At 37.1% G+C, this 9,989-nt stretch overlaps 1 pseudogene; it reads left to right on the top strand.

Moving 5' to 3' along the window:
• The first annotated feature begins 7,302 nt into the window (after positions 1–7,302).
• Positions 7,303–7,731, top strand: LOC119061454 (ribonuclease P protein subunit p20-like; annotated as a pseudogene).
• Positions 7,732–9,989: the final 2,258 nt, after the last annotated feature.

Consider the following 9,989-nt stretch of genomic DNA (forward strand, 5'->3'; position numbering starts at 1 on the left):
TTCCTCATTGGTTTTTACAGCCAAAAATTACAGGGACTTATCTTTGGCACTGGAACCCTTGGCTGAGGGGCCTGTTGTGAGGCTGGGACCTCTCACTTCTGAGATGTCCCTCCTGATGTTTATCTGCCACACGTGGGTGGGGGACCACCTTATTCTGTGTCTCCATCCCTCTTACCAGTCTTGAGACTTACCAGTCTCACCAGTTTCTTCTTTAATTTCGTAGTTGTAGGACTTCTGTTCAGCTTAATTTCCAGTGGTCCTAAGTAATGGTTTTTCTCAATTTCTAATATCTTCTTTTACAAATAATATCACAAAGACATCGAGAAGTATGTACAAGAGTGTTCACAGAGTAGTATTATTTAATAAAAAGATAAAAAGTCTAAGTAAACCAAATATTAATGAAGGATGAAAAAGTATGCACAAATTGTGGTGTATCTATGCAAGGGGATACTATACAAAAATGGTAATGAACAAACTACAAATACAACAAAATGGGTGAATTTTACAAACATAATGTCAAGTGGGAAAAGCCAAAGGGAAAAAATACATGCCGTGTCATCGTCCATTTACATAAATAGAAGCAGGCATAAATAAACTATTATGTTTAAGAATGCATGCTCCTATGATAAAGCCATAAAGGAATATTAAGAAGTTATTGTCATAAATTACAAGATAATGGTTACTTTTCAGAAGGTTGGAGGAAAAGTGAATATTTTTGAACTACGGACATATTTCATTTCTTTAGTGGTCAATGTTCACTTTATAATGTTTCATAAAGCAATGCATATATTTTATGTGCTTTCCTGTCTTATTTTTCCCATATCAGAAAAATCTGAGGTCTATTTAAGTATTTAAAATTTCCAGTGGTAACACAACTTTTAAATATTATAGCATATTTTTTTTCATATAAAAATTAGCTGTAACCCCCCCCCCCCCCACACACACACACACATACCAGCCATGGCTAAGGCTGAGTGAGAGACCTTGGGACCATAAGCCACTGAGGAGACAAAGCTTATCTCTCTGGCAGGGGTGCCACTTCTGCTCCTTTTAATTCACTCTGCCTGGCCCCAGTACTTGGTCGATTAGCCAGTGACGGGTAAGATTCCTCAAGGCAGGATCAACCTAAGAAAGGCATGATCAAGTGGAGGCCCTCAGGGAAGGACTTGGGGGCTATAGAAAAAGAGGGCGATGGACCCTTGCCCCTCAGCTTTGACATAACCTGAGTCCTCTTTCTGTCTTCGGGAAGTCTCCTGATCTCTTGGCTACCTTACACCCTGCTCATCCTGAGCATGAAACAATGCTGGAGATGGGTGTGGCCCTGTGATAGAAAGGGCAGGTTTCCTGGGGAAAATCAGGCCTAAGAAAGAAAGCAGAAAATCCTGTGAAACCTGCTTTGTTTAGAATATTCTCAATTAAATGATAAGGGTCCAAGCTAGAAGTGAGTTTGTCCCTCAGAGTTTTATGGCTCTTTAGCTAACAGACCCTGACTCAGAATAAGCCCTATGTTATCTGTTGTTTGATCCTTACTGCCCAACAATGATTAATGAACTTTACCTGTATTCCTGTGCATATTGGAATCCAATAAAAGCTTGTCAAGTCAAGGGTCTGTGCGCTCTCCTTTTGAAAGAGTGGCTGTCCCGTCCCTTTTCCCCCACAGGACTCGGTAGTTTGTGTGAACTTGTCTCATCTCATCCATAACGCCAAGGACACTGCGGGCTGGTGTCCGCATCATTCATTGACTACAAAACTAACTTTGGAAGCTGGGTGGAAATAGGTAAATGACCAGTAAATGTATCATCATCTACCTGTTGTCCCAGGCCAGAGGCATGGCATAGCCAAGTCATAAGCAGTCGACTTTCACCCTTCTCCCTAATCTCTTGGGACAAGTCTTGAGTTCCATGTAGGATTAGTTATACACCTGACCTGTCCACCTATCTATAGCTAGAAGTCCAATCCGAGCCTTAAAAAATAATCTTATTTATTATAATTAGTCATGCCACATTGACCATATACATTTACCTCCATTTTCCCCTCAGATCACATTAAAATTGTGGTGAAAGAAATATGTATATAATCTCTATAAGGACAAATAAATTTGAATCGGTTGCTGCAATAGACAAATTATATCAGGAAGTTTTGTTTTGTTTAATTTTTTTTCCTTTTGGCATTTAGGAATGTTTGTGTTTTTGTTCAAGTGGTTCCCTGTATGATAGTAAAAACTTTAAATAATGGCCTCTTTCTTTTTCTTACTTAGGATTTTCTACTCAGTTTATCATATTTAACTGTCTTTGACTTTTCTATAAACCATCATTTTCCAGCATTTTTCATCTCATGGCACACATATACTAATTACTAAAATTCTGTGGCATACCAATAAAAATATATTTTTCCAATCTGACAAAAAATAAGTATATGTCTGATTTGTTCCCATTGGACAACTATTTTTGTGTTGGCCATTGTCATTGTTTTTATTTGACAGTCTAAGGGAAAATGTCAGTGTCCCTGACTAAATGGTCAGGTACTGCACATTTTACAGATTTTTGCAGCACACCAGTGTGCCTCTTGCAGTACACTGGTTGAACATCACTGCTATAATGCCCCGTCTGGTGTGGCTCAGGGGGTGGGCACCAGCTTATGGACCAAAAGGTCAGTGGTTGGACTCCCCGTGAGGGCACATGCCTGGGTTGTGGGCCAGGTCCCAAGTTGGGGGTGAGCAAGAGGCAACCACACATTGATGTTTCTCTCCCTCCCTTCCCCTCTCTCTAGAAATAAATATATAATTGTTTTTAAAAAAGAAAAAGAAAATCACCACTATATGCAGTTCATGAAATTATTATTCTTTTCTCCCTTTCTTCCTTCTCTCACTTTATTTTTCTTTGTCAGAAAATGTAGCATTTACATACTAGTCTTCTACCTTGATGACTAACTTTACTATTTATTAAATAAATGTATTATATACACTATATGTTGATATACAAATGAATATTCATCAGATAGATATATTTATTTACTTACAAAAATATATTAAAAATATTGATTGCTTACCATTAGTCTTGTGGCTGAAGTTTCCTCATTCATACAGTCTTACAGCTGAAGTTTGTCTTCTAGTAAAATTATCAGGAATTCTACTAGAATATTGATTATGAAAACAATATTCTCTGAGTTTTTATGCATTTAAAATAGCTTTTACTATTAACCTGAAACTTGAAGGAGGGCTTGAGTGGATATAAAATTCTTGTTTATACTTGCTTTCTAAACATTTTTTAAAAATACTACTTCATTATACCTATGTCTGTGTTGTTTTTATAAAGATTAGACATCTGATGTTTTATTAAATCCTATTGTAAATTCAATTAAAAATCTCTATGCTAAAATTAAAATTATTCATTTTTATTGTAACAATGTGAACACCAGCTTTCTTGGAGCACAATGCCATGATATTATTTTCTTACCAAATTAAGGAACTTAGGAACCAAAGATGTACTTGGAATTAGTGGTGGTACATGTATAATTGTATTTACTTAAGCTATGATGCTGTACTAATTAAAATAGAAGTCTGTGGAAATTTGAAAACATTTTTGTTACAACAATAAACCATCCTGGCTGCTGTGGCTCAGTGGACAGAGTGCTGGCCTGCAAACTGAAGGCTGTGGGTTCAATTCTCAGACAGGGCACATGCGTGGGTTGCAGGCCAAGTCCCCGGTTGGGGGCAAGAGTGAGGTAATCAATAGATGAGAAGCAACCAATTGATGTATCTCTTGATATTGATGTTTCTCTTCCTTTCTTTCTTCCCCCTTTCCACTCTTTATAAAAATATACAAGTAAAAATATTTTAAAAAATGACTAAAATGAATTTGGTGGAGGGGAGCCTATGTTGAATGAAAAAAAAATTATGAAAAAAAATGTTAAACCTTATTATGGCAGTACATGTTTTCTTTTAAGTTTCCTGCATTAATCAAACTTTTAGAAATGTCCTGAACTTATTTTATTACTCTGTAAAGCAGTGTAAATGTCCTACAAATAGTACTGTATATATTGTGATAGATTCTCCCAAAATTTAGTTCCTTTTTTCAAAACAAGCTGAACATCTTTAACCAAAATAGTTAATAAATTTATATTGCTTAACACTCTCCAGCTTTTGAAGTCCTTAGTGAATTGGAATTGTAAAAGTCAGATTACAAACAAGAATACATTAGAACTTATCCCTACTAAGCCAGGCAGAAAATAAATCATAGAGAAGGATTAGAGATAATAATTTTATATATTAAAAATATACATTTATGTTTACACTCTTTAGCACATACACACTGTTATTTGAAGAGTTCGGCTTTGGTAATGTTACTCATATTTGAATTTCCAGTATAGGCAGCAGTCTTAATGCAAGTAATTTATTAAATCCTCACATCAAAATTATGAAGTACATTTTCTTACAATAAATTTCTATTTATTTTTACTCTAAAATTTTTTCATTCTCATGTGGTGTCCTTGTTAGTTTTAACAGCATCACAAAAGAATCATACACATTTTGTTCCCTGCCTCATATTCTCTTGGGCCACCGTTTTATCCCAGTCACTGTGGATGAACCAAGAACATCTCATTTCATCTGCATCACATACCTTCTGCTCTCTACCCCCAGGCTTCTCTGGTGCCATTGTGTACAATGACTGATAGAGTCCCGTCAGCCATTCAGATGCTTACCAAACCTGAAAGTGGGAGGAGTAAAGAGCTTAGTTAGGTCCTTTAAAGTGTACATATGAGGGGTAAATGAAATGTCTTGTAGATTTGAAGAAATTAACCAAAGTTTTAAAATGTGTTGTTGACTCATTTATTTGTAGCTCACTTTAAAAATCTTATACAGAAACAATCACTAAGAGTTCCAGTTTCTATAAAATTTTATATGCATGTCCTAATTTTGGATTATTCTAGACTCCATTTTTCTATTTTTTTCTTTTTTCTTTTATCCTAACCTGAAGACATGCTCATTGATTTTAGAAAGAAGGGAAGAGAGGGAGGGGGAAAGAGAGGGAGAGAAACATCAAAGAGAGAGAGAGAGATCTATTGCTTGTCTCACACGTGCCCCAACTGGGACTAAACCTGCAACCCAGGGATGTGCCCTGACCAGGAGTCAAACCTGTGACTCTTCAGTTTACAGGATGACACTCCAACCTCCTTGAACCGCACTGGCCGGGACTTCAGACTACATTTTTTCTAAAAAGAAATCCCATTTATATCATCCTTCCTTCCAAACAAGAAACTTTCACAGTTTTTAAATTGTGGATAACAAAGAATGTTTTTAAAGACTATCAAGACATAGAAACTTACTTTATATGTCCAACTAAAATGTGAGATTCTTAAAAGCAGGTAGTTTGTTTCTTTATTTACCATTTATCCTGAAGTTTTAGAACAATGACTGACATTAGGTAGACATTCAATAAATATTTATTGAATACAATAAATGAATGAGTTTATATGTACTCAATAGAAAAATAGCTAAATGATGGAAAATTCACAATTAAATTATCACTGAAGTTTTCTTTGTGTAATTTGGAGCAAAATTGAACTGAAAAATTAAGTATAGAAGTTAATTTAGAGATATTTATATTACAACAAACAAAACAATATTAAACTCCAGAAAGAGTACTCCATGAAAATTGAAAAGAAAGTTTGCATGAAAGCAGCAGAATAATACTTTTAAATATTTAAGGGTTAAGTTGAAATTTATTTCTTTTTAAAAAGCAAAGAATTTGACTATGGATAATTATATACTCAGTCTTGCAAAGCTTAAACATTGCTATATAATGTAGATGTTTTTTAGCCACAAGGTGGTAGCAAAGATTTATTTTAGAATCACTGGACACCTTCAGTTAATTATACCAAATGATGTAGTACACCTTTAAAAGCCATAATGTGTAAGAATGTAGGAAATACTTATATACATATAAATTCCTTGGAGGTATCATTTCATCAGAAAGATTCTATCATTGGTGCCTAGAATTTCTATGGCTGTTTATACTTGCCTCCTCTCTTTCAGACTCTCCATTTCCACTGAATTTTGTACATTTCAGATTAACTACACATTACAAATCTGCTTAACTTCAATAATTCCCTAAACCAGACATAATTTAAAAAATATTCACTCAGCCAATTCAGTAACTATATATTCTATTTACAAGACACTCTGATAGGCACTAAGAATGGAAACATAAATACATGAGACTTTGCATTTTGGGAATTACAAACATGTAAAGATAAAGCTGCAACAAATCCCCAGAAAAAGTCTGATTTTAGGGCTGTTGAGCAAAAGAAGACTGGGGATGAGAGGTGAGCCTGACTATAGGCTTTGGGGTCTGGGATTCAGGAAAAACATCTGGACTTGAGAGAGGAGTTTGAGAATTATCAACATGAAAGTATAATGGAAGAGCATATAAATATAATGTGTGAATTTGTTATTGACTTTAATTTTTATACATAATTGCAAAAATATTTAAAAACCATAGAAATGATTAATGCAAAATTCACTCAGAATATCTTCATTGCCTGCTAACATTTTGGTATATATATTTTTCAGACTTATCTCACACATAAGCACAACTTACATGTTTATGCTCTATTATCTATCCGTATGTAGTAATAGAGCATAAATGGGGTCCTCATACACATCCTGTTTTTGTAAGTGCAGTTCACTTGATAAGAAGAGGGAGGTGGAGAGGTCAGTGAATGAGACTAAAAAAGAGAAGCCAGGAAGCTGTATAAGAATCAGGAGGATAGCCACTTATGGCAAGAATTGAATGACTTTTAGGAATGAAACAATAATTTGATGTTAAATTCTGCAGAGTGATTAAATGAGAAGAGCGATCAACTGGATTTGGCAATGAGCATTCTGGGTGGTCACATCTGCTCAAGGGACAAAGAGGGATAAGAAGCAGAGGAGCAGCGGCAGCTCCTGTGAGAGGATCCCTTTGAAAAGACAGGATTGTCTGCTCCTGCCAACTCCTGCTGGCCCAACCCGCACAACCACTCCTGCTCCCCTCATGCTGTACTGGAGCAGCCTGGATGCCTGCTGTCCCTAATGCCTCCACCCCTGGCACGTGACCTGGACGTCTGACTCATCTTAGGGCACAGGGTAGGCTGCAGTCAGGGGTTTAGAGCAGGTGCCCCTGGAGTACTCCCTGGACATGGATGCTGGACCATCTAGATGGAGGCTGCTGTAGTGGTATCGCTGGCTTCTGATCAATCAGCTTCCTCTAGGAAGTCCTTTTGTATTGAAAGAGACCACAAACAATGAGGAGGGCACACAGCATGGCAGAAAACTGAGAGCACTGCAGGGCCATGGAGACTGAGCTGGATCCGGTGGAGTATACCCTGCAGAAGTGGTTGCCCCACCACCTGGCCCAGAGGCTCAATGACATTTATGTTAACATGAAGACTGACTTTAAGGGCCAACTGGCCCATGGCCAGAAGCTGCTGGACAGGGGATCATGGGGTCAGAATGCACATATTGAGATCTCCATTCATGGGTTAGGCCTGGCCATCAACCGAGCAGTCTGCATTGCCCCACAGCTTTGGACAGGCAGCTTCGGGTCCTTGCAGGTGGCTGCCCATACCTCCACAGTGAAGCTTGTTGATAAGCTGGAACCAGAGACTGGTACACAAGAGCTACTGACCCACATCAGAAACAACTCAGCCATCCACATCCCAGTCTTCAGGGTCACAGACTTAATAAAATGAGTCTGGCTCACCTCATCCACCCACCCTCAGCTAGGCTCAGGTATGAGTCTCCTTGTACTGAGTACTAGAGCTATGGACCTCCTACTAGAGCTATATAAGGAAAAGCTTGCTGATTCATAGCCCAGAGGACTCTTAATTGAGAGGGGAAGAGTGTCTCTTGTTGGGTCCAAGCACTGGTTCTTCCTGAATCTTTGTGGTCTGTAACCAGCCATTGTCCTAGGCAATAAAAAGTATTGAATTGTGTTAGTGCCCACCCACCCCACTGCTATGGTCTCTTCCCTGTGTAAAGTCTGTGCGTACCTGAAAGGGAGAGTAGGAAACTTGACCAGTGTTTAGGTGTAGGAAGGGAACCCGAGTGCCTTCACAGAGAGTATAGATTGTAACTTGTCTCATAAACTTTAGTACAGTGCAGAAGCCCGACAACCCGATGTTTCCTTTAAAATTTCTCCTTCTCTCAGAGGTAGGCTGAATGGGTAAAGTGTACACTCTTGCCTGCTGAATGCAGCTGGGATAGTTTTATGCTCAGGAATATTGGGCTCTGGTAGAGGTTCTCAGGCACAGGAAAGGTGAGGGTTTAATAATGTATCGGACTCTGTGGTAGGAACTGACATATGGCTTCATTTGCTTCCTGGTCCTGTGGTCCAAATTGTGCCAAGCAGCCATGGTCCAGAGCCCCTGAAACCCTTCTGGATGGGCTGCTCTGGTGAGAAAGGAAAGACTCCCTCCTGAATTACTGGGTGCACGGATAACAAATGCTTTTTGTCTGGATATTTTTAGAAAGATCTGATCTTATGTTTTTCAACCAAGAGTCATCTAAAGCAATGTTTACCAAAGTGGGTGGTGATCCATTTGTGTGTCTTAAAATCATTTTCCTGGATCATAGACTTAAAAAGCATGTAAAGGAGTAAGACTTAGGGACAGTTTTAATGCCACTCTTTCAGTTATCTTGTGTTTATACATACACACTTGTACTAGGTTAAAAAAAAAAGAAAGAAAGATAGGATGGTAGCTCCATGGAAAGTCTGAATAGAGGAACAGGTTTTATTGATTGATTGATTTAAAGTAGAGAAGATTACAGCATGAATATAATTTGTGAGGAAAAAATGCCTGGTAGACATAGATCTAAGATAGCATAATCAATAAGATATATTTGAAATAAAATAAAATGTTAGAAAAGAATAAATAATAGAATAAAATCCCAGAAATGGTCAGACGTGGTAAAAAACTAGGTGAAGCATTTTGTTTTTGTATGGAGAGAATGTAGTTTTTGTTTTTTGTTTTTCCTTCTCCTCAGTTTAGAGGAAATCATGTGGAAATGAGCGTAAGTATAGTAAAGTGTTCAGGCTTAGCCGCAGAGAGTTCATATTCAAGGGTCTTCACAAGATGCTGTCAGCCCTTTGTTAATTCACTTCATGTGGCTTATATTGTACAAATTGAACTACTTTTTCTTGCTCCAGTATTTACCATGGTTCCATTATTCTTTGTTCACTGAATTCTCTTTTCTCCAATCTCTTCTTGTTTAAAGCTTATACATTCTTCAAGGTCCAGAACAAATTGCATCTCCTACCTGGAGCCCTTCTCAACAGATAATCTACTTCAAGTGCGTTTTTCATTACCTAAAATTTATAGGTTACCTAGTGAATGTTATCTCCAGAATAGAACCAGTTAGAAATATAGAGGGGAATAGGATGAGTGTTAAGTACAATGGTGGTTTAAAGGGGAACCTTCCAGTCCTTTCATGGTCTGACAACATCAGAGAATCTTAGAGATAGTAGAAAGATTTGTTTAACAACAAAAAAAGTAGTTTTAGAAAATATATTAAGTTCTTCTAAAATGTGATTCATTGCACTGCTTTTGAAAGCACATATTTTAATCTTATATTAAATGTGAATGTGTGTTAGATTTGATTTGTCAGTAAAAACTGTTTAGATTTTTTTGTTTCTGCTAAGTTTCCCACAGGCAATTCTAAACTTGTGTTAAATTATTTATATAACATGTTCCTTTTTACCAATATATGAGAAGAATAAAACTAAGAAGAAGAATAAAAGCAGTTGTATATTAACATACTAATCAAAAACATGTAATGAAAAAAACCAAGATTTGGATTAGGTAGACCTGACAAGGTATAATCTTGGGCATGTCACATGTTTTCTAACCTACAAGTAGGTTGTTAGGAGTATCAACTGAGATAGTTTCTGTAAAAATGTGTTGTGAATCAAAGACTTGCAAAAGTATTAGTGGAGTGGCTTTGGGAGCAT

Source organism: Artibeus jamaicensis, unplaced genomic scaffold (assembly GCF_021234435.1).
Source record: "Artibeus jamaicensis isolate MK-2021 breed Jamaican fruit bat unplaced genomic scaffold, CSHL_Jam_final contig_64, whole genome shotgun sequence".
Taxonomy (NCBI): domain Eukaryota; kingdom Metazoa; phylum Chordata; class Mammalia; order Chiroptera; family Phyllostomidae; genus Artibeus; species Artibeus jamaicensis.